This window comes from Saccopteryx bilineata, chromosome 6 (assembly GCF_036850765.1).
Source record: "Saccopteryx bilineata isolate mSacBil1 chromosome 6, mSacBil1_pri_phased_curated, whole genome shotgun sequence".
Lineage (NCBI taxonomy): Eukaryota > Metazoa > Chordata > Mammalia > Chiroptera > Emballonuridae > Saccopteryx > Saccopteryx bilineata.
In genome coordinates, this window is record NC_089495.1 from 30,069,776 (window position 1) to 30,095,188 (window position 25,413).

General features: G+C 45.4%; 1 pseudogene; it reads left to right on the plus strand.

The window, feature by feature from the left end:
* The first annotated feature begins 21,430 nt into the window (after window positions 1-21,430).
* On the plus strand, window positions 21,431-21,890 carry LOC136309174 (coiled-coil-helix-coiled-coil-helix domain-containing protein 2 pseudogene; annotated as a pseudogene).
* Window positions 21,891-25,413: the final 3,523 nt, after the last annotated feature.

Genomic DNA, 25,413 nt, shown 5'->3' on the forward strand with positions numbered 1-25,413 from the left:
TCTCTGGATAGGGAAGGACCTTCAATATTATGTCCTCCAACCACACATGTGAAGCTTGACCCTCACTCCCAACACACACACACACACACACACACACACACACACACACACACACCCCAGCCCTCATAAAGTGGCTATCCAGCCTCTGTAGGGACAGCTCAAACACTCAAAACATCTTGCTGTATCTTTAAACAATTCTGACTCTGACAATGTTTTTCTCTTTCCTTCCTTCCTTCCTTCCTTCCTTCCTTCCTTCCTTCCTTCCTTCCTTCCTTCCTCTTTCCTTCCTTTCTTCCTTCTTCCCTTCCTTTCTTCCTTCTTCCCTTCCGTCCGTTCTTTCTTCCTTTCATTTTTATTTATTGGTGTTAGAGAGAGAGAGGAAAGAAGAGAAACAGCAGCAAGAACATCATTCTGTTCCCGTATGTGCCCTGACTGGGGATAAAACCAGCAACCTCTGTGCTTTGGGATGATTCTTTAACTAACTGAGCTATCTGGCCAGGGCTGGGTATCTTTTTTTTTTCTTCTTGTTTTTTTCTGTTCAGGTAAAATTTGTCTTCCTGATATTTCTTCCTATTCAGCATATTCTTCACATTCAGTTCTATCCCTTCAAGCCATAAGGAAAAACGCACTGCCTCTCCCACCTGACAGACAAGCTTACACTATTTGACAAGGACGACTGTGCCCGCCCCAGAGTTCTCTTCTCTGGTCCCTCACAGGCTGTCTTTAGTCCTTTGCCATCCCAGGGGTCCTCCTCTGAACGCACCCAAAGACAGTGAACGTCCGGTCCCTCAGTTCAAAAACAGGGATACTTGTTCTTGACTTAAAAGATGGCAGTAAGGATTTAACAGTGAAGTGTGCCCTTAGACCCCGTATGTACCTGATTAATATTTGATGCTGAGTGAGTGGATGAAGCCGCGTGTGGGAGCACTGTGTGAACAGTAACGTGCTCACTACTGTCGTCTGCTTAGGCGGCTGTAAAAATGACACAGACTAGATGGCTTACATAACCTTAGTTTATTTTCTCACAGTTCTGAAGGCTGGAAGTCCAAGAGCAAAATGTTGGCACGTTTGGTTTCCTCTGAGGCCTCTCTCCTTGGCTGGCAGATGGTTGCTGTCTCCCTGTGTCCTCATTTGGTTGTCCCTTGATCTGTGTTGTTTGTGTCCAATCTCTTCTTTTTGTAAGGACACCAGTCATATTGGATTAGTGCCTACCCTATAGACTGCATTTTAACTTAATTTCCTCTTTAAAGACCTTATATTCTGAGGTATTGGGTGTTAGGGCTTCCACATATTTTTGTGGGTATGGGGACACAGTTAAGCCCATAACACTCATAAATGCATTGTTAGCGATTTTATTTATTGTGATACTGTTCAGAGACAGTATTTGTGTGTTTAGGGGGAGAGTGGTGGAACACTCTGAATAAAGAAAATGAGATACTGCAGGCCCATTTTAATAAATATATGTTTTCATGTAGGTAATATATATATTCATGTTTCAAAATTCAAAAAGTCATAGAAGAGGAAACATAAACGGGCAATAAACATAAGAAGATGTTCTTAATGTCACCAGTAACCAGAGAAATGTAAAGTAAGCTCATAATATCATGCCATTATGCACATACTAGATTGGTAAAAAATTTAAAGTCTGCTAACATTAAGCATTGGTGAGAAGGCGGAGGAACAAAACCCCTTCATGCTGCTGGTGGGAATGGAAACCGGCACAAAGTCTTTGGAAACCATTAGGCAAATGGGACTGAGCCGACGGCCAGCACTGGCCCAGTAGGACTGCTGCCAGGGCCAGACCCCCGAGTCCTCTGGCACCTGTGCACTGAGAGACTCGCATGAGAAAGTTCAGAGCAGAAGAAATGGGAAAGAACCCAATGTCTCACACCAGGGAAACAGATAAAGAAAGTGAGTATATTCACTCAATGGAATGTCAAGTTACAATGGAAAGACATGAATTCAAGCTGTAAATGTCAGCATAGATGAATCTTAGATTTATGGTGAGAGAAATGTGCTCATCACAAAGAAATCCATACTACGTGACACCATTTTTATAAAGGTCAAAACAAGTCAAATGAACTAATAATGTATTACTTGTATATATTTGTGATAAAACTTGAGAGGCAGGCAAAATTGAGGATAAGAAGGTAATGGTTATGCCTGACCAGGCAGTGGTGCAGTGGATAGAGTGTCAGACTGGAACACAGAGGACCCAGGTTCAAAACCCCAACGTTGCCGGCTTGAGCATGGGCTCATCAGCTTGAGTGCAGGGTTGCTGGCTTTAATGTGGGATCATAGACATGACCCCCGTGGCCACTGGTATGAGCCCAAGGTCACTGGCTTTAGCAAGGGGTCACTAGCTCTGCTGTAGGCTTCTGATCAAGGCACATATGAGAATGAAAACAATGAACAACTAAGGTGCCACAACAAAGAATTGATGCTTTTCATCTCTCTCCCTTTCTGTCTGTCTGTCCCTACCTGTCCCTCTCTCTGACTCTCTGTCTCTGTCACACACACACACACACACACACAAAAGCAGAGGATAGTGGTTACCTTGGTGGAATCAGAGAGATGCAGGAAGTTTCAAAACTACTTGGTAATGTCCCATTTCTTACAATGGATGGTGTATCCACAGGGCAGAATGAATTCTTATTCTCTCTCAGTATCTATACTCATTTCAGATATTCTTTGTATCTATGACATAATTTATTATAAAGAGTTTTAAAAGTTCAGAAGGTAGAAGAAGGTATATAATGGCAATCATTCTCTGAAAGCAAATGACACTTTTCAGACTTCGTGCATCATTCAGAGACAATATATTCTTATAGAGATAATTTATACGCACACCATTCAGAGCTAAGTTACTATATTTGACAGCAGAATATACATGCATGCACTTGCACATGTGTGAGTGTGTGTGTGTGTGTGTGTGGGGGGGGGGTAAATGTTATCTCCTTCCCTTTCTATAAAATGGTAGCGTTTCTGCAGGCTCCTTCTAAACAATACTATCATTAGACAGTAAACGGTCAGGGTAAGTAGAAAGTCTGAGGAAGGAAAAGATGGAGTTGTCTGTCCAGTAGTTTGAATAAAAAAAAAATCAAAGAGATAAGTGTCATTCATCAGTAAGGAAATTGTCTGGACAGCAGGGATTCAGCCCTGTGTCTAAGGCTGATGAGACATGGGCTTGGACCTGTTTAAAGCAGAGACGATGGAGTCCTGATTGAATCAACCACAGGGCAGAGGCGAGCAATTCTCCTTTCTCGATAATGAGACCCCCATGAGTTTTATGCGTCTCCATCAAACAACACGAACATGAGGCAGTAAGGGGAGGGCAGGCTCCGGGCCAAATAAAAGCAGGAGGCGAATACATCAAGAGACAATAACATATCAAAATCAAATAGATGTCAAGCACGTGACTGGAATTAGGGCAGACTGGCAAGCAGGACAGACCGGAAAGGGTTCCTGCACAGAAGCCAGTAGAGGAAGCAAGAGCTTGGCCCAGCCGCTGGGAGTGGGAGACAAGGCCAAGTGCCCCCTGCGGTGGAGGGTGGGTGAGCAACACCCAAGGAAGTACTAGGTTCAGACGGGGCCAACCCCAGTAGCTGCCAGTGGCTTAGTTGATCTGGGAAGACTTCCCAGAGAAGAGGTTTTCAGGAGCAGCTTGAATGAGGAGAGAAACAGGTTGGTGAGCAGACCGGGGGTGGGAGTTGGAGGCAGACTGCTGATCCAAGCTGGCGGAGCTCCAAAGGAATCCTTGCTTATCATCTTTCTGTTGTGTCTTTCACTTCTGTGTATTTCCTTAAAGATCCCAGAACCTGGCACGGGTGTGGTGTTGGGTTATACGATAAGCTGTGGCAGTCGGTGTGCACTAAAATGCAAATGAAGGTGGTAGGGCTGGGTTCTTGGTGCCGGAGGCGAGCTGTGGATGTTTAGCGCCAGAAGAATGGCCCAGGCAGAGACAGAACGCTGTGGAGTGAGGCATGAGCCCCGCGCGGGAATCCGGAGCCCTGAGCTGTAGGCCAGGCTCAGACGCAAACCTGTTCTGGAATGTCCAGAGGTCACAGAATCACATGCCCTACGCCTGACCTGTGGTGGCGCAGTGGATGGAGCCTTTCACTGGAATGCTGAGTTCGCTGGTTCGGAGCCCCGGGTTTGCCCAGCTAGGCACGTATGAGAAGCAACTGTTATGAGTTGATGCTTTCCCCCTTTCTCTCTCTCTCCTTTCTCTAAAATCAGTAAATAAAATCTTTAAAAAAAAATCACATTCTCTAGCTTTTCTCAAGGACAAGATGGGTGCATTGGGCTAAATGATTTGTAAGACTCTTTTCAATCTAAGCAACTCAGCGATTGACGGCGGGAAGAAGCCAACTCTCTCAGATCAATGGAACTGAGTATCTTAACAGCCTGGAAGCTTACAATATAAACATCATTTGTAATAGGCAGGCCTGCAGAGCACTTCACCCAAGCCCTTTCTCATGTATCATTTTACCTGTACCCCCCAATCACCCAGGAGGCAAGTGGTGCAATGGAGAGACAGACTGACTTGTTCAGGGTCCCAGTGCTAAATACTGGGTGGCACGGGTGGGGGCTGAGCTGAGCTGGACCACCAAGGCTCTCCATTCCGTCCACTGCCCATACCTGGATGCTGAGTGATGTTCAGAGCACGCCCAGCACTGTCTCTGATGACAGGCCCACTCTCCCAGCCTCCACTTCAAGGTCATGCTGGGCCGCTTTCCCCTGCGTACCACCCATTGGCAGCATGGCTGCTCCTGGCACACCCGGATGCAGTGAAGCTGGGGCAGGCACACCCTTTACTCCCATAAGTACGCAGTGGCCTGAGCTGGCGCTCAGACCCCAGGGGACTAATCCTCTGGGCTCCTGAAGCAGTGGTAGCAGCCCGCCTGGCAGCCTCTGAGCTCTGGTGTGAGGGGAGTGTCCTTGCTTTTCTCTCAGCCTGGCTTCCTGTCTAGACATCTCGAACAGTCCACTGGATTTAGCACGCTGAGTTTGCCTGCCAGCCAAGTCAAACCCACACAGTTCGGGACCCAGTGGCTGCCTCCCCTCACCGGGACCGAAGCCTGGAGGACTGAAGTTAAGAAACTGTATAATGAAAGGACCCAGGGGAGGATAAAAATGACAACACTCTTAATGGCAGCTCTACAGCCTAGAATCCTGTCTTTTTCAGAACGCACATAGGCATTCTCTTTCTCTCCCACACACCTGGAAGAATGGGTTGTCAAGGCAACTTCTTGTAAGTCCCAGTATCCATAGTTTCATAGGTCCCCGTGGGTCCAACTGAACCTAACTGTGGAGAAGTATGTCCCTTGGATTGGCTCTGCAAAGATGGAAGCAGAGACAAGTCCTCTGAAGTATCTAGTTTCAAGCCAAGACCCTTTCCCTCTTGGACCCACCCTGGCTGGAGGCTGGCCCTCCCACATACGGCAAAGCTGGACAGACTATCGGGCTCAACAGTACTGGAGTGAGGACGCCAGCACTGGTTTCTGAACAGCCCACAAGCTCCCCTGAAGCATGGGTTTACTCTGCTGCCTTGGCCTCTCAGTGCCCTGGACACACAGTCCTCATAATTCAGGGAGGTAGAAGTGCCTCCCCCTCTTACTTGCCCAGGGGAAAGAAGAGAAAAACATCAGATGAATTCTGATTGAGGGACATTCTACAAAATACCTGATTGGTATGCCTCGAAACTGCCAAGGTCATCAAACACAAGGAGAGTCTGAAAACTGTCACAACCAAGATGAGCTTAAAAAAAAACATTACCGTGTCCAGCAAAACCGTGATAGGGTAGGATGAACACTAGACTAAGAGTCTATGATGCACTAAGACGGGCAGAGGGCTCTTACTGTTTCAAAGCATAATTTTCAAAATTAAATTATGCTTCTAGAACAGTTTAGATTAACAGAAGAAAAGCACACATAGCATAGGGAGTTCTCAGGTACCCTTACTCAGTTTCCCCCATTATTAACATTTTACATTAGTATGGAACATTTGTGACAGTTAATGAACCAGTTTTGATACATTATTATTAACTAAAATTTAAACTTTATTTAGATTTTCTTAACATTCTTTTTCTGTTCCAGGATCTCACATTACATTTAGTTGTCACGTCTTCTCAGCCTCCTCTTGGCTGAGACAGTTTTCTCAGAATTTCCTTGTCATTTGGTGACCTTGGCAGTCTGAGAATTATTGGTCAGGTATTTTGTAGAATGCCCCTCTGTTGGGATTTGTCTGATGTCTTTCCCACGGTTAGACTGGGGTTATGTTTGGGGAGAAAGAACACAGGAATACAGTGCTTTTTTCAGTACATCTTAGCAAGAGTATATACTAACAGTGCGACTTGTCACTGTTGGTGCTGATCTTGGTCACTTGATTGAGATAGGATTTATTAAGATGATCCACTGTAAAGTTATTTCAAAGCTGACTTTTTAATGGATGATTGCCTTTATTTCATCTAATCACTTTTGGGACATTGCATAGCCACTCAATATCCGTAGCCTTTGGCTGTAAAAGAAAGAACATCTCAGGCCCTAGATTTCTAAGATTCTAAATAACACTCCATTACTGTCACAGCAACAGTGAACTACTTGGAGTAGCAAACGTGTCATTTGGTTCCCGTTCCTCACACGGGGCACCACTCGTCTCTCCTCTGCTCAGGGCTTTCGCCCTAGGGCGCCTCGCTGTCTCTAATTGTTCAGCTAACTCTGCATGTTTTCACAGCATGTTCCCACCCATCACTACACTCTGACCTACAGAGGTGGCTGCCACTGGCCTGCCCAGGGTAACGTGCCAACCTTCCCTAGAAGTGCCACCCTCATATAGCTGGGAGCAGGCTGGATATGGGCTCTCACTTTTCTGAGAGTGAAAACACATTCTAGAATTTCTGTCAGTGAGTGAATAGGCAAGTAGATATTGAATGAATGAACAAGATAGTAAGTTTATTGAGAACTTACTAGTGCCCAGTTCTGTGCTAGGGGGTGAAGGGCGGTAAGACGTAAACACAACTCAGTGTGAGAGAGAGGGGGTAAGCTGATGAGCAGTGAAATAACATACTCATCTTGTCCTTGAACACAATCTGCTCTAGGAAGCCTTTTTTGATTCTTATCCAGACATTTTCTCTTCCTGCTCTGAGCCCTTACAGTACTGCACTAAGAAATGGCACTAAAGGGGAAAGGTTCTTCCTTTCTGTCTGGCTGTAGCCATCTGGGGTCTTAAAAGGCTCAGTTAAATGATTTCCAGAAAACATGTAGTGGACTCATAAAACCTCTTAAGAACATAAATTTCTTTCTACTCAAAAATCTTAAACCACCTGACCTGAGGTGGCGCAGTGGATCAAGCATGGACCTGGAACGCTGAGGCTGCCGGTTTAAAACCCTGGGCTTGCCGGGCCAAGGCACATATGGGAGTTGATCCTTCCTGCTCCTCCTCCCCCCCTCTATCTCTCTCTGTCTCTCTTCTCTAAAATGAATAAATTAAAAAAATAATTTAAAAAATCTTAAACCATCTATTTTGTGTGTAGAGGTTGTTCAATTATAGGAATAAATAAATGTCTGTTAAACTAAAAAAAAAAGGCACTAAGATTGCTGGCGTAGTCCTGAAATTATGTGAGTTGCCCTGGTAGAAATTAGTCTTAGAGGCAACAAATGGACTGGGCTCTGAGGAGGAAGAGATCTTGGGTGGCATCCTGGAGGAGGTGAGTCTGGAAGCATGGCTGAAGGACAAGCAGAAGTTTTTCTCCTTCCTCAGGTGAAGCAAAGTGAGTTAAAAACTAGGCTTCTAACCTCAGTGGAACCCAGGGACCAGACCCTTAACCCTCAGTCATTCCATCTGGCTCCTCACCCCACACCTTCTGCAGCCCTTCTTTTTTTTTTTTATGTTATAGCTAGTATGCTTTTTAATTTTTTTATTATTTATTTATTTATTCATTTTAGAGGAGAGGGAGAGACAGAGAGAGAGAGGAGAGACAGAGAGAGAGAGAGAAGGGGGAGGAGCTGGAAGCATCAACCCCCACATGTGCCTTGACCAGGCAAGCCCAGGGTCTCGAACCGGCGACTCCAGCATCCCCAGACCCACGCTCTATCCACTGCGCCACCACAGGTCAGGCTGCAGCCCTTCTTTTGAGTCTTAGCTCACGCAAGTCTTCACCTGTCACATTCTTTCCTTCCTCTTCTCTGATTACTCCAGCTTATGGTGACTTGGTCCTTCTCTGACTGCCCTGACTAGCACGTGAGGCTTGAAAGCCCTTGTTTGATATATCACATAGTGCCCTTGACTGGGGGTCATCTTTGTGAATTGGCTTGGTGTCTTCTCCTAGCGAGCAGACTCTGGGTCTCACAGGCTCCTTAGCTCAGCCTGGCATGCAGTTATCTACTCAGTGGCTGTTGAGTTTATTGGGTTCATAGTCTTTAGGGTCTGAAACTTCTCTTTCTCACCTGGCAGTAATCTCCAATGCCCAATGGTTCTTCCCATTCGGTTTCTTGTGCTCATTGCAGTGGTGGGAAGACACTGCAGAAGGAAGGGAACACGACTCCCGCTTCCCTGCTCAGTGCTCCCAAGGAGCCATTGCTCCGACACCCACGGAGTCTGTATCCTAGCGACTGTGGAGAGTCACATCCCCAGCCTTTCATGAATGCAGGAAAGCTCTTTTCTGTGGCCTCAGAGGTAATAATAGATGTGTGTGTGTTTGCGTGTATGTGTGAATGAGTGCGTGTGTGAGGGTGTGTGTGTGTGTGTGTGTGTTGTATGGATGTGTGTGGGCAGTGGGATATGGGGTTGTATAATGTGATTGTGGGTGTGTATATGAGTGTGTATGTATATAAACATATGTGTACTGTGTGACTGTGAGTGTGTGAGGGTATGAGTGTGCTGCCGTGTTGCATGTGTTTGTATGGATGTGAGTGTGTGGAAGCATATGGGTGTGAGTGTGAACACGTATAAACATGGTATGCTGTGTATGAGGATACATATGTATAGTGTATGTGTGTGAATGAGAGTGTGAGCATGTGTGTGTGTTGTGTGTCTGTGCATATGTAAGGGTGTTATGGGTTGTTTGTGTGCAAGTGTGGCAGTTGTGAGAGTGTATGTGGTACAGGGATGTGGGTTGTATGTGCACCTGTGGGTATGTGAGCGTGTATGTAAGGTAGAGAAAGCCTTCCAGCCTGATGCTGTTAGGAGACCCAAGCCTTTATTTCCCTCACGGGTAAAAGACTGTGGGGTTCTGAGCCTCCTTTACTGGCGTCTGGGCCCTCGGATAGTCTTCATCTCCCCTTCCCCGCCCAGGCCTAACTTCTTCCATGAGTTGCCTGCTCCCACTGGAGATGGTCCCACCGTGCGGGTCAGCCCTGTCCTTCTCATCTGGGCCCTGCCCTTTTCTAGCCAGGGCAGGACAACCACAGAAGATGCCAGGAAGTGGTTTCCCGCTTCACCCAGGCCATGTTCCAAACCTTGGAGTCCCCCAGGTCCCCAGTGAGGGAGATGAATTTGGCATCAGACCTTAGATGAAAAGAAACTGCTGACACAGGCTCAGGGTTGTGCAGGCCCTGCTGGGGTGATGGATGATGAGTTCCCAAGTGAAATCTAATAGAAAGTCCATGCATAATATATCTTTATGGGAACAAATTTCAATTTGCATCCCATTAGGCCGCTGAAGTTTCAGAGCCCCAGTAATGCCTTTCAAGCCTTCCTTCAGAAGGAACGCAGAGCAGGGGGTCCCTGCACCAGCGGAGGCCAGACCCCTCCAGGGGCAGCAGCGGACAATAGAGCCTGACGTCACAGGAGGGGCCGCGGGAGGGGCGGCTCTCCCGCATGCTGTCCCTTGGTGCTGTCTGGGGCCTGAATCCTGGCAGCCGTTCTCATGGTCTGTGCCTCCACATGCTCCTCACAAGCGAGATCAAAGGAGAGCCCGGCTTCCTGGCACTGCTATAATTTATACTCACTGCTCCAATTTCCAAAGAGGTAAAGAGGCTTGAAGAAGAACAGGGTCCTCCTGTCAAGGGCAGATGTGATGTCCTAGGGGCAGCAATCGGGGCATGGAGACATTAGAGGATAAGAGAGCCCTGAGCTGGGGACCAGGGCGTCATGCTCAGTCCCTGCTCTGCCCCTCATTGTTCTAACCACCTCTCTACCCTATGGGCTTAGCCCCTCTGAGCCTCAGTTTCCTTATCTGTGTGAGAGGTAATATTACCTGCCCTGCAGGGCTTTTGAGAGTATGGGAAAATGCATTTGAGATTCTACAGTGCTTCAGAACTGGAGGGTGCTTCCCAGACCCCAAATGCGACATGGGAGTGTGTGAGGCTATGTATTAGGAGTCGGTAGAAGAAGGGGGAGATGGAATATATAGCTCCTGGTCCTAGAGCCCAGAAGTCTTAGTCCTCTGATTCCTCCTGCTTCCATCAGTGCTCAGACTTCCTCTGAAGGCTGGGGAACAGGTAAGGAGCCTGGCAGCAGGGGTCTAAGAAGTAGAGGCTCAATTTGAGAATGTAGCATGAGGTGTGGGGGTCAGTGCACTGCACTCTTGGTATTTTAAGAGCAGAAGAAAACTCTGGAAACACTGGGAGACGAGCCAGGCACGGAGATGGGTGGAGTGAAATCTGGTCTAGTAACAGAAAGCCTAAACCCTGGGGCTGGACAGCAGAGTGGTTATTCCTTCTGACAGTAACGGGGACTCCCCGGGCCCCCTCAAAACACAGCGGGGGGCGGGAAACAAAAGAAAACAAAACAAAAAAAACCACACAGCAGAAACTTAGGACACAAGCCACACCTGCTGTCCTCCAAAGAGGTCTTTGCGTGGTTCTTAACCGCTGGAGGGCAGGGTCTCTGCGCCCCAGGTTAGAGCCTTTTGTGAGCACTGCCTGATTCTTGTTTGGCTTTCTGTCCATCTGACCACTGGCCTTTTTTCTTCTGCTGCACAGCCCGCTGTGGCCCTGAACTGAGGCCTTAGCCGTTCTATGGGGCCATCCTTCCCAGTGGCTGGATTGATTGGCACACCACAGGCCCAAACTCCTAAATCATTCCCTGTAGTTCATGGAGAGGCACAACGCTGTGATTAGGTGAGTCGGAGCCTCGGGCAAGGTCCTCGTGGAGGGATGTGCGCGCCACTGTGCTGAGGCAGGGCAGGGCGCGGGACAGGAGGGAAATTCTACCTGCTCTCCGAGCCTTGCAGATCTCCTGGTGTACCTGCACTAAGTGAGCCAGAGGTTTGGCAATCGTCTAACAACAGAGGGCTCCAAGCACTTTTGACATTTCCTCTCAATTATGGGGTAACACAGGTGAAAACATACAAAATGTTGGAGGGTGTCACTATGATAATGATGTGTAGGGACATGCCTATGAAGCAGTGACAGTCCCAATGCAGCTGAAGTGATGTCACAGGCCACAGAGACAAACCTAGAAGGCCCTAGAAGACCCACCTGGGCTCGCTCCCCAGGAAAATCCCTCTTTCACTAGACCCGTTGCTTTCTTGGAATAGTAAAATGAGAGAAACGAAATAGAAACAAAAGTATAAATTTTATAAACGGTCTAGCAGTGCTTTGAAAATATTGTATATACTGTGAAATGTTAAGGTAGAACATTACTGTGTTTATATAACTTCTTATATCAGTCCCTGCTGTATCAGCCAAGAACGTGAGAATAAACTGTTGCTGGGACAGGAATGTCATGCTGATATGGTCATTGTCTAGATGTACTGCTTTCTGAATTCATGCCAAAGTGTGTTACGTCCTGATACTTGAAAACTGGGCAGTGTGTGTCTGGGAACCTCTCCAGTTTCCAAAGGGTGGCAGATTTCACACCAGGAGTTTCTCAGGTTCCATCGTTCTCCAGGGCAGTTACTGTAGGGCACACATTGTGTTATTTTTCTAAATAGATCTTGTGATGTTTCCACCAAGGCTTTTGTGCTTCTGTCAATAACTTCCACAGTCATTATTCATTTTCTTCAGCAGACTGTTTGCTCAGTTGGACAGGATTTGTTGACGGGTTGGTACAGCTTGATTCCAGGACGTTCTGTGGTGGTTACTTCCCGAAGCCTTCTGCGGTGTGTGCTATCGTGTTGCACAATCCATTTATCAGCCCACATTTGAGGTCTGACTGCTGCTGTGTAATTGTTGTACACTTGTCGCATGATCCGTGGCAGATGGGGTGCATGCCCTCCAATTATACCTTTAATCATGTCCTCAGTTGGTGTTATTGATCAAGTTCTTGTTTCTTATGTACCTGTCATAATGTTTAGTGGTGAATGCATGGTTCTGAATCAACTAAATAAATTTTCAGTCCAGACCAAACACCTCACTTTATTTCAGTTACAAGGCAGACATTACTTTATTCGGATGATTTGGGCTAAGCTATTTCAGTAGATAACCGAAGGCTTTTTAGTTGTCCTCTACATATTTGCTACATACAAGGTCTTCCCCTCACCGCCCCATGTGTTACTGTGGTCAAAATGTACCGGCTTAACAGTTTTAAATGTACAATTCACTGGTATTATGGTAAATATTTTTATAGCCTGGGCTGTGGTGGTGCAACAGATAAAGCGTCAAGCTGGAACACTGAGGCCACCAATTTGAAACCCTGGGCATGCCCGGTGAAGGCACATACGACAAGCAATCAATGAACAACTAACATGAAGCAACTATGAGATGATACTTCTTACTCCCCCACCTCCCCCCCACTCCCCCATTTCCTCTCTCTGTAAAATCAATAAGTAAAATCTTATAAAAAAACATTTTTATGATGTTGTACAACCATCTTCACCATCTATCTCCATAACTCTTCATCTTGTAAAACTGAAACTCTATACCCATTAAACAATAGCTCCCCATTCCTCTCTGCCCCCAGCCCTGGCTGCCACCATTCTACTGCCTGTCTCTATTATTTTGGCTGTCTAAGTACCTCATGTAAGTGGAATCATACAGTATTTGTCTTTTTGTGGCTGACTTATTTCACTTAGCATAATGTCCTCCAGGCTTACCCATGTTTGTAGCATATGTCAGAGTTTCCTTACTCCTGGGTCTTTTTAAAAAATAGTTGTTCTAACAGACTTGGCTGTTCAGTTTTCAGGTTTTAATGCAAACCTGCCATAATTTTCCCAGACCAACTAGGTTGCTATGATACTGAAGATTTGCCTAATTTTGCAATCATGGAGCAGTATCTATTGTCAGTGTGAATTACTTCCTTTTCACCTGAGAAAGAGGGAGGCTTTCAATAAAGGAGCATTTCCACAGATAGTTGTTACTCATGAACACTCTGACGTTTTAGATAAGATCTGCATCAGGCCATTTTAGAATACCTTGAATACATTTGAACAGATGCAGCAAGTGGCAAGTGTTGCCTCATTCTTATTGCTTGAGCTGGAGCACGTTCTTCATTTTTTCCCCAAGTTCGTTTTTTTTTTTTTCCCATAGGAGCTAGATGTTTTCATCAGCTTTTTCTCCCTCTCTTATTCAGATGGTATCTACTGTGCACAAGGCAATGTGCCAAGTGTTAGAGATATCAGGTAAATAGAGGCCCAGTCACTCTCTGCACATCTGCTGGGACAGATGGACAGTCAGGTGCTGTACACATCTGTAAGCACTTCATCTTATGCAACTCAGGAGGCCAGGCTACCCTCACAGGGGGACCCAAAAGGTAGCGAGTCCTGCTGGGAAGGGACTAAATCTTCACCTTTTCCCGCAGTAATCAACCTTCCAGTTGATTATGTTGGCTGTAAAATTTCTCCTTGGCTGAATTTTCCATCATCTAAGTGAGTGATTCTCTTCATAGTTGGCGTGGGGGCAGGATGTCAGATTGGGAGGGTGCGATGTAATTAGAGAAAGTTTATTTTTCTATATTATTCTATAACTTCATATTTATAAAATTTAAAAACTTATTACTTTTAGAATACCAATCAGAGAAAGCACAACATCTTCTATGAGGGTCGAGAGATGTAGATTCAGTATCAGTTGTTCTCAGGGGGAGGGAGGAGCACGCAGTCTTTATCGTGAGTTGTTCTTCCACAGTTTGGTTCAGTTTACATTCTTCTTGGCAGAGTGTATCTGCGCCTGGGAGCGTGGGGACCTGGCTGACCTGTCAGGTATACCTACAGGACTTGGAAATGAACCACTGTCTGGCAGACGGGGGAGCCCAGTTCCAGTCCTTGCCGCTTTGTTGGATTTTGCAAAATAGAGCCATTTCCGAAACCCTGTCTTTAAATATGGGAGAAGCCACATAGAGGATGGGTGTTCAGTCTCTTGCTCCTGAAGGCAGAGACAGATTGATTTAGGGAATAGGAAATAATCAGGAGGAAAACAAGAACAACAACAACAACAAGGCAACCTGAATACAGAAAGGATTCCTTTGGAGGGGCGGGGCAGGTGGGAAATTGCAACCTTATCCCCTGGGACTCCGGCTCAGGAGCCGAGCTGCGAGGTTCAGTGAACCCGTTAGTAACATGAACTTGGTTGCTGTATTTCCCAGCCTGAGCTCATGCATTATTTACCTGGCATAAGTAAACCTGCTTCTCCCACTGTTGCTGGGGAAACCACTTTGATTTAGCAAGTTCTGTCTTACTCTTTAACTAAAACACTACAGAGTGGGCGGGAGGGAGAGGGGTGATTGGAGGTCTCAGAGGCTCAGGGTGTGGCTCTATGAAGGGGAGTCCCTGCTTCCCCCTGGGGAGAGCCTAAGGAGGAAAGAAAAGGAAGAATGTCGAGTTCAACGTAGGGAGCCCCACGCCTGCCACGTCCTGCTTCTCTGAGTGCCCCTCTCTCTCTGCTTGCCTCCAGGAATCAGAGAGTCCCAAGGAGCAATGTGTGTGCCTCTTCTGAGGCCCACGTGAAGGCCACTGGCTGGTCTCACACCGACCGCTTTCAGAGAGATAGACATCGGTGTGTGCAGCGCAGGGAGAGGCGGGGAGTCAGGTTTCCCCAGAGGCTGTTTCCCAGGTAAATCGGCCTTGAGGAGCCAACTCCATAAACACAGGTAAAGTGGTTCTCTCTGCTTCCAAACTGGCTGTGGCTCATATTCCATGTGTGTCCTCATGGGCCAGAGAGATGTGCTGGCTGAGAAAGAGCTTGGCCTGAGGGGTTGGGACTCTGGGTTCAAATCTCAGTGCTTTCATTTAAGATGGGAGTTGGAGCAAGCTACACAATCCTTCTGACTCGTGATCCCCCATATGTGGAAGATGGGTACTGGTGTCTTCCAGGGAGGGGTTTTGTGCAGATTGGCCAGAAAGTGATCTGGGAACACTGTCCATACCCAGGGCTCGTGATGTGGGGTGAAGGACCGCCCCCTAGGCTGCTTGCCTGGTTCCCTTTCTTGCTAGCAAGATTCAGACATCATGCCTGGCTTCCTTCCTCCTCTTTATTGCGTATTGATTTTTCCTTTCTTCCCTTTGTTCTATTTGTGGCTTCTCTGGCCCCTCACAATTGCATTATTTCTTCAGAAGCACACCGGATGAGGAAGTCTGTTTGTGCCCATCAATGGCCTGGGCCCTCCTCCATGCCCACAGCCTGGATGGCTCTCCCTGTCCCTAACCTTGCTGTATTCTTGCTGCTAAAGTGGAATCTTGTGTAGCCTTTTGTTCCTTCCAGGTTCTCTCTCTGCTTGTACAGGGAGAACGATGCTACTTGTCAGGTGAGTGTGGGCGTATCTGCCTGGGTAATGCACACCAGAGATATGTCAAGAAAATACTTATTTATGTATTGACAAATATTTACACAGAAGCCATAAATTAGTGAACTTTGGTATATATACATATTTGGCAACTGCAATGAGACAATGTGTTAAAAGAAAAGACAAACAAACAGTTCCTAAGTATCTCTAACTTAACTGTTTTAGTAACATCATTCTAGATTATTTTTAATCCTCCTGGGGCTATTTTGCTATATTCAAACTGATGTTTAGGTCTGTACTTAGCTACTGTACTCAGATTAGAATATAGGTGTTAATTACCTCCTTAATACTTCTGCTTTTACATCAGGTGCTACATATTCCCAAGCGACCTAGCTTCCTTCTCCCCAGGAACCTCTCTCCAGTTCGCCTGCTCTAGGCCTCTGTTCTTTCTGTGCTCTCCTTCTGAAATAGCCGTCTGGCCAGGAAACCTGTGTGTCACTGGTCACTGTGCCTGCCCCAGCTCTTCTGACATCATACCTCCAGAACTGTTCCTATGGGGTTCCACATTGGCTTCTTTTTTTATTTTATTTTATTTTATTTTATTTTATTTTATTTTATTTTATTTTTTTTCAGGGACAGAGAGAGAGTCAGATAGAGAGATAGATAGGGAGAGACAGACTGGAACTGAGATAGATGAGAAGCATCAATCATCAGTTTTTCGTTGCGACACCGTAGTTGTTCATTGATTGCTTTCTTATATGTGCCATGACCGTGGGCCTTCAGCAGACTGAGTAACCCTCTGCTCGAGCCAGTGACCTTGGGTCCATGCTAGTGAGCTTTTTGCTCAAACCAGATGAGCCCGCGCTCAAGCTGGCAACCCCGGGGTCTCGAACCTGGGTCCTTCCGCATCCCAGTCCGATGCTCTATCCACTGCGCCACTGACTGGTCAGGCCCAAATTGGCTTCTTAAAGAGATTCCTAATTTCTTCCAAACTAAATGATAAATCTGCAAGGAAAACGTAGGCCATGTCACAAACCTCTTCTGGTGGCAGGCGCTTTTCTGAGAGGCATTAGGATGACTTCCCCCCTCGGGAGGAGCCAGCCAGAAGAAAAGCAGGGGCAAGAGTGTCCTGAACCAGCAGTTTATTAACGTTAGTGTGTGTCACAATGCACAGGCCGCTGGGCCTGGCCCCAGAGTTTCTGATTTAGGAGTGCTGGGGTAGAGCTGAGAATTTTCACTTCCAACAAGTTCCTGGAAGATGCTGTTGCCTCCAGTCTAAGAATTGCTTTTCAAGGCAGCAAAGGCCACGAAGCAGGAAAGAACTGGGTTGGTTCAAGGCCTAGAAACCAGTCTGGTGTGGCTGGATTGGTAGGCAGGGGCCATATCATGTAGTGAGGATACACACACACACACACTTGAGATTTTTGAAGTAAGGTGTATATAGGGAGGGTTAATGACAAGATATACTTTCACCTTTGCTATTTTATTTGTTTCTCTTCACAATTCTGAGCTCTGTATCTTTGATAGAACCCAGCGCCTTCCGCAGAAGAGCTACTGGATAAACTTTATAATGTGCCAGACACTGTACTAAGCTCTTTATAAGTATTAACTCATTTAATCCTCCTAATGACCCTGAGAGGTAGAAACTATCATAATCCCATTTTACAGACGAGGAACATTGAGGCATCAGAGGAGTTATATAACTTTCCCAGGGTTACCTAACTAGGAAATAACAGACTAGTATGTGAACCCAGGCAGCTTAATGCAGGAGCTGAGCCCTTAGCCTTCACCCCACACCGCCTCTGGCACTCCATGTTGCTGTCCTCCTTATAAACGAGTGAACCAACCGGGAGAGACAGCTAAATCAGACATGCTTTGCATCACCATTTTAAAGATGAGGGAAATGAAGCTCAGATAGACAACTGGTCACAGGTGGAAGAAGAGTGTCAGCTTAGATCTTCTGTTTCCAGATCTCGAAGTCTTGTCACAAAACCGAGCTGCTAATAAACCGTAGGCCCTAATGAAGGTCTTCCCTGTACCCAGTGCTGAACTAAGTGGACAAAGAAGTTTACCAAGAACGAGAAGGCTGCCTGGCAGGTGTGAGGGCGAGGCTGGTACTCTGCAGAGATGAGGCTGATAGCTTTGTTCTCTTGTTGGGCGGCCTGTCAGCGGCCTCCCTCCCTGGGCTGGGCTAGGGCAGCAGCTGGGCTCCTGGGCCTGGAGGTGCCAACAGGGCTAGTCATTCAAAAAAGCTTCAGTAGGGTTTTGCAGCCTTAGAGAAAGATAGAGCCCTTCCCTCCAGGGAATGAAAGTTGATACTGTAAACACTGTGGGCTTTATCTTTGATCTGGTGGGTCATCAGAGCTGCTTTACTCCCCAGGTAGAGTTACCGGGAGAGGCTGACCTAAGGCTTTGGAAAGCTATGCCCTGCTGAACAGATGGTGCACACAGGGGTGGGGGAGGCTGCAGACACACATGTAGGTAGGCCTGAAAAGGGAGCCCAACAATTACACCCAAAGCTGAACCCTGGGCACCAAACTCCAGGCCTTAGGGAAACTTCTAGGTTTAAAATAAATTCCTGGGTGTTGTAGCTTTTAGTTTTTGGCTTTAGAAACAGTTCCTTTCTAGATAATGGAATATAATAACATGCATAATTTAAAAAGCCCAAGCCTAAAACTATGCGAAGCCTAGTGCCAGGCCCTGAAGAGCTGCAAGTGTGCGATGACATGGAATAGCCAGCTCTGAAGCACTTTCTTCCAATCAACAGCTTTTGACTTGAGATCGTTTCCCTGGCAGTTGCAATGAATCATAGTTCTTCCTGTTCATGGAGGTGGTTGTATTCAAGCTAACTTTTAATATCGAAAGTGACTTTCTTATTTTGTTTCCTCTGCTTGTTGATTTTTGACTCTCTGAACTCCTACTCATTCTTCAAGACCCTAAACAAACATCAACTTCCAAACTAGCATCTCCTATTCCCCTTCCAACTCCAGAAAATCATTGAAAAACACTAACTTGCCCTTCCATTATCTTCCATACATGAATGCCTCATTCACAACTCCATATAACATGTGAGAGATTACAATCAAGGACATTTTTCTAGCAGATGGACCACAGAACTTGAGAAGAGATGATTTCTTATGTATCATTGTATCCATAATACTCAACACAATGCCTGGCATCTAATGAATGTCTTTTTCTAATCGACTTGCAGGCAATTTTTGTGTATTAAGGTTATTTATTCTTATGTTTTATGTGATGTAACACATACAGTGTTTCATCTTTAAATTTTATTGAAGTTATCTTTTACCACATTTTACATTTTATATAATCAAATCTGTCTTTTCTTTATATTTTCTAGTACAGTCTGTGCAGGTCTCCAATGTCCTGAAGTTATACAAATATTCTACACTTCTTAGTTTAAAAAAGACATTTAAATTGCTAATCTACTTGGACTTCATTTATTTATTTATTTTTAAAGTTCTGTGAGGAGACTTTTATTTCAAAATTGTTTTCAATTACAGTTGACATTCAATAGTATATTAGTTTCAGGTGTATAACCTAGTGGTAGACATTTATATATTCAGTTGTATTTTATTTTTAAATGTATGGAGAAGTTCTTAAATCTCTCTGAGCTTGGCTTTCTCAGTTGTAACATGGGCATCTTAGGAAAATCCTGCGTGATTCCTCCAGCCAGGTTGCTGGGTATGCATGTGTCATCATCCATGTTCAATTTAACTAATTGTCCCAATAAGGTTCTCTGTAACTATTTTTTTCCTGGTTCAGATCCAATCCAGGATCACACATAGCATTTAATTGTCATGATCTCCTTAGGACAATTCTTTAGCATTTCTTTGTGTTTCATGACCTTGATCTATCTTCCTTCCTTCCTTCCTTCCTTCCTTCCTTCCTTCCTTCCTTCCTTCCTTCCTTCCTTCCTTCCTTCCTTCCTTCCTAGCTTCATTCTTTCCTAACTTCCTTCCTTCCTTCCTAACTTCCTTCCTTCCTTCCTTCCTTCCTTCCTTCCTTCCTTCCTTCCTTCCTCTCTCTTTTCTTTTCTTTTCTTTTCTTTTCTTTTCTTTTCTTTTCTTTTCTTTTCTTTTCTTTTCTTTTCTTTTCTTTTCTTTAAAGAAGTTCAACTTAGCCTGACCAGGCAGTGGTGCAGTGGATAGAGCATCGGACTGGGATGCAGAGGACGGACCCAGGTTTGAGACCCTGAGGTCACCAGCTTGAGCGCGGGCTCATCTGGTTTGAGCAAAAGCCCACTAGCTTGAACCCAAGGTTGCTGGCTCCAGCAAGGGGTTACTCGGTTTGCTGAAGGCCCATGGTCAAGGCACATATGAGAAAGCAATCAATGAACAACTAAGGTGTCGCAATGTGCAATGAAAAACCAATGATTTAGGCTTCTCATCTCTCTCCGTTCCTGTCTATCTGTCCCTGTCTATCCCTCTCTCTGACTCACTCTCTGTATCTGTAAAAAATTTAAAAAAAAAAGAAGTTCAACTTAGACGTTGCCTTTTTAAAATAGTACAAGTCAGGCCTGGCCTATGGTGGCGCAGAGGCTAGAACATTGACCTGGAATGCTGAGGTAGCAGGTTCGAAACCCTGGGCTTTCTTGGGCAGGGCACATATGACAAGCAAACAATGAACAGCTAGAGTAAAACCATCTGGGCCATCAGACCTGGTTCCTGGGGGTGCAGGAGCAAATGAGTTGATGCTTCTCACTCCCTTGCCCCTCTGCAAAATCAATAAATAAAAAATCTTTAAAAAAATAATAAAATATTACAGGTTACGCCCTAGCTGAGTAGCTTACTTGGTTAGTGCGTCCTCCCAATACACCATTGTTGTGGGTTCAATCAGAGTCAGGGCACATACAAGAATCAACCGATGAATGCAAGAATAAATGGAATAACAAATCCATGTTTTTCTCTGTCTGTCTCTCTCTTTTCCCCCCCATACCTTTTTTTTTTTTGTATTTTTCTGAAGCTAGAAACGGGGAGAGACAGTCAGACAGACTCCCGCATGCACCCAACCGGGATCCACCCGGCATGCCCACCAGGGGGCGACGCTCTGCCCACCAGGGGGTGATGCTCTGCCCCTCCGGGGCGTCGCTCTGTTGCAACCAGAGCCAATCCAGCGCCTGGGGCAGAGGCCAAGGAGCCATCCCCAGCGCCCGGGCCATCTTTGCTCAATGGAGCCCCAGCTGTGGGAGGGGAAGAGAGAGACAGAGAGGAAGGAGAGGGGAGGGGTGGAGAAGCAGATGGGCGCCTCTCCTGTGTGCCCTGGCCGGGAATCGAACCCGGGACTTCTGCAAGCCAGGCCGACGCTCTACCACTGAGCCAACCAGCCAGGGCCTCCCCCTATCTTTTTCCAAGTGAGAGGAAGAGAGATAGAGACAGACTCCCACATGTGCCCGGACCCGGATCCACCCGGCACTCCCCCATTTAGGGCTGATGCTCTGCCCATCTGGGGCCATGATCGCAACTGAGCTATTTTTTATATTTCTCCATGGAGCTATCCTCAGCGCCCTGGTCCCATGTGCTCGAATCAATTGAGCCCTGGCTGTGGGAGGAGAAGAGAGAGAGAAAAGGGTAAGGGAGAGGAGAAGCAGATGGTTGCTTCTCCTGTGTGCCCTGGCAAGAAATTGAACCTGGGACATCCATATGCCTGGTCAACGCTAAACCACTGAGCCAACCAGCTAGGGACTGTCTCTCTCTTTCTCTCCCCCTTCTTCTCTCTCTTCTTTACTTCTCTGTCAAATCAATAAATAAAAATAAGTGAAAAGAAAATAGTACAAGACAGCACTTATAGACTCTGCAGCCATGCAGTTGTGATGCCCCGTGGAAGCAAAAGCCGTGCTTCCCGCATGGCCCCTCCGAACAGCCGGGCACCTCAGAGGAGAGCTGCACCCAGGCCAGCATCAGCAGCTCAGACGCCAGCACTGGCTCCACCATCTGCCATTGGCTCATTTGCTGCTGCACCCTGGCAACCAGGTCTCATGGCCCAGATGACAACCACTGCAGCTGGTATGGCTGTGGGCTCTGCTGTTGCCACACGCTAGATCGTGCCATCCTAGGTGGCTCCAGCAGAGGAAGTACTGCTGAGCCCACAGGCCTGACATCACTCACCAGGAGCCTCAGGGAACTCAGCCTGCATACCAACAGCAGCAGCAGCTTGGCCCGTGCCACTAGGAGATGAAACAGTTTGTGGAGTTTGCCCAGAACCAGGGTGACCTTACTGAGGGTCGCAGCAAGGTGTTGAAACAGTGCAGATTTGCAAATGGATTAGCCTAATCAAGAAGTTCATACTGCAAAAATGGAAAATCATTTCTCACTGCCAGAGTTAATTTAGTGTAAAAATATAACTGATAGTGAAAATATAAAACTACCAGTTAAACCTCTCGTCTATCTTTAATAGTTTCCTTGCCTCAGAATTGCAATGGAAGAGGGTGTTCTTATTGTATAGAAGTTCGTTGAGATGGTATTGAGCTTGGGGCTGGGCAAATATTTGCGTGGCCTCCTTAAACCAGCTTTTGTGATGTTACTGTTCGGGAATCAATTAGAATAAAGTGATTTTCTTCCAAAAAAATATAGTACAAGTCAATCATTAAGTAAAATTTCCCTCAATTCAGTTATTATGATATTTTCTTGTGATTAGATTCAGGTTTATGTATTTTGGGCAGAAGGACACTGAAGGGTGCTGTGACCTTCACAGTGTACGAGATCAGAAACGCATTGCATTGATTTGCTCCGCTGTAGGTGATGTTAACTTTAATCTTTGGTTAAGGTAGTGGCCTTGGGTTTCATCACTATAAAGTTACTATTGTTTCCCCTTTGTTAATAATAAGTAATCTGTGGGGAGATAGCTTGAAACTTTGTAAATATCCTGTTTTTCATCAAACTTTTACCCTCTAGATTGAGTATCCACTGATGATTTTGAAATTCATAGTTACTTCTAGTTGAAATTTTACCCTAAAGAACATTTTTCTTTTCTGGCTCCTGCATGTGTGTATAGCAGTATAAATTCATGGATGCTTATTTTATTCCTGGGTTATATTTCATGACTATCACCATTTATTTTGTTGTTCAGTTGCCACAGATTTGACCAACGGGTGTGGTATGATTTTTCAGTCTACTATTACCTCATTTATTCACAGAGACACCCATAAATTTTTTTCAACTTGTAAACTTCCAACTTTGCCTGATCTAGAATCAAAAATTTAAAGCTAAAGACAACTTCAGCTGTTGTGTGTTGCCTTAGTCCCTTTATTTTTATATATGAGGACTTTGATACCAGAGAACTTAAGGCACTTGTTCCAAATCATATAACTCTGTAAAGGCAGGACTTGAGCTGGAGCCCAAGTACCTGGCCCTCAGTTGAGATCTCCCCAGGACATTTTCAGCCCTCCTGTCCTCAAGGAACCTTCTGTCATCACAGATCTTTAGGCAACTGGTATTCCCCCAGCCTGAAACGGATGGTTCCGGTGTTTACTGACAAGAGTTCTCAGGGAGTCCTTGGGCATTTCCCCACGCTGTTAACCTTGGCAATGGGAGAAGGAGGTCCAGAGAGTCTTCAGAATTTTTTATCATTGTGTAGAACAATTTCCAAGGGCCTTATGGTTGCCAAGGGATGACAGGTACAAATAACCAACACCCCTCAGTTTCTCACAGTTTACAATTTGCTGGTAGGTTTCAACGTGACATCGTGATGTGTGTCTGTGGTCTGCTTCCCCAGCATCCCTTTCTTCTGCTTTTCGTACTGTCTTTCCATTCCAAACTCATGTAATCTGGGAAGGGCTGACCTCGCCTGGTCAATCACGTCACCATGACGGCCATTCTTGGCATTTTTGCCGAAACTATTGAGAAACAGGCGCTTTATTTCCATTGGAATAGATCATTGCAAGGGACCAAGTAACATGAATTTCTGGGACCATCTTTTCTGTGATGTCAAAAGAGCTTGCCTGAAAAATGAAGCCAACACAGGAACATAGAGCTGAAAAATATGGAGACGAAATGAATCCTGGCTGACATGAATTGACTCCTGATTCCCTGAGCCATCTAGTCATGGGGCATTTTTAGTTAATTCTGCCCAATAATTTAATGTTTGGTTTCAGTCGCTTGCAATGAAAAGTCCTGAATACTACCGTTTCCTTTCAAGCTTAGGTTTCATCCCCAGAGCTTCAGATCCTCACGGGGGATAAAGTAGAGCCAGGCAGTGCCAAGCTAGATAGTCTCCTGGCCAAGTTGTCCAAGGAATTCCAGAACCACTACTATATTGGACTCATAAGGAGCCTGCCTCGTGCCCACCATAAGGCCATAAAGGTACTGCTTCCCTGAGTCCTAGGCTCTCCCTCTGCTGATCTTCTTCTTTTTGTTCTGTAGTTTTTAGTGCATACTTGGACGTGTATGTGTGTCCTTTTCTCCCACCTGGCTGGATTATTATAAGGATCAAATGGATTGAGGTAGGCACAGTGCCCAACCCAGTGCCTGGCACAGGCAGCAAACCCTCTTTCCCTCTCCCTTCCCTCCTCCTGATTCAGGATATGACTTAAGAATCTGTGATGTGTTCCAACTTTCAATGCCCTGGATAAATAATGGGGAGTTATAATACAGTTGCCAGAAACTTGCACTAGTTATAATTAATTTTATCTGTTTAGAGTGAGATATTTCAAAGTCATTGAATACATTTATGTCACATATGTTTATGCAAATCAGTATTTTTCTTTTGAGCTGACAGCTGAAGTCCTTGTTTTGCTCCATGAGGCTACAGCAGAGGCCAAATGTGCCATGTTTTCTCAAGTGATGGATGCCAGCTCTCCAAATGTCATTATAGTTGAAGCATGTTACATGGGGCAAGCACGGATGGTGAGTGTGGCCAGTAAACATCTTCAGGCCTACTATTATCCTCCTATTTTTACAATAAATGTTATTTTTCTTTAGTAAAGTTATAAAAGTAATTCATGCTTACAAGTCAAATAATACACAGTTTCTAAAAATTAATTTTCTTACCCATTCCAACCTCGCCCTCTGAAGTAAATAAGGGAACCAGATCCTTGTGCGTCCTTCCGCATTTTTTCCATATACACGTTTTCCTCACTTTTTAACATATGCAAACATATATAAACATACATCTACTTATAGACTACCCCTTGTAATTTGTGAAATATAAAATAAGGTCATATTCTGCAACTTGCTTTTTTTAACCTAATAATCATAGACCGCTTTTCAAGTCAATGTATGTAGCTATAATCTATTCTTCTTCACAGCGGCTCTATTTTTCATTGTATGGATGGACCATGATTTATTTAGCTCATCTCCTATTAAAATTTTTTTTCAGCTTCTTTATAGCTTTTTGCTATGACATATAATGCTGAAATAAATACCTGTATAAATATATTTATTTATATTCAAGAAAACATTTGGTTACTCTCTTCTGGCCCATATATTCATAGGAGGGATGCTTACTGTAATGTTATTTGCTTGACCTGTCAGTCTGTCCACCACACAAGAAGAAAAACTAACTCTTTTTCTCAGGGCAGGTGTTGAGTAGAAACCTGTTTGAAAAACACCATTCTTTGAATGCAGATCCTGGCCTTAGATATCAGATCAACCTTTCTCCAGACCTGGCCAAATATCGCTGTCCCTACAGTCCACCCTGTCCTGTTGTGCCTGCCCTCTGTCTCCCTGCAGCCTTCACACTCAGTGACAAGATGATTGGAGTGAAAGGGCTTTGAAGTCCAAATAAATGAGATAATCAATCTTTGCTCCCCAGGGATACAGACCAGAGTCTGTGCCCACCGAATGGCCTCAGAAGTGC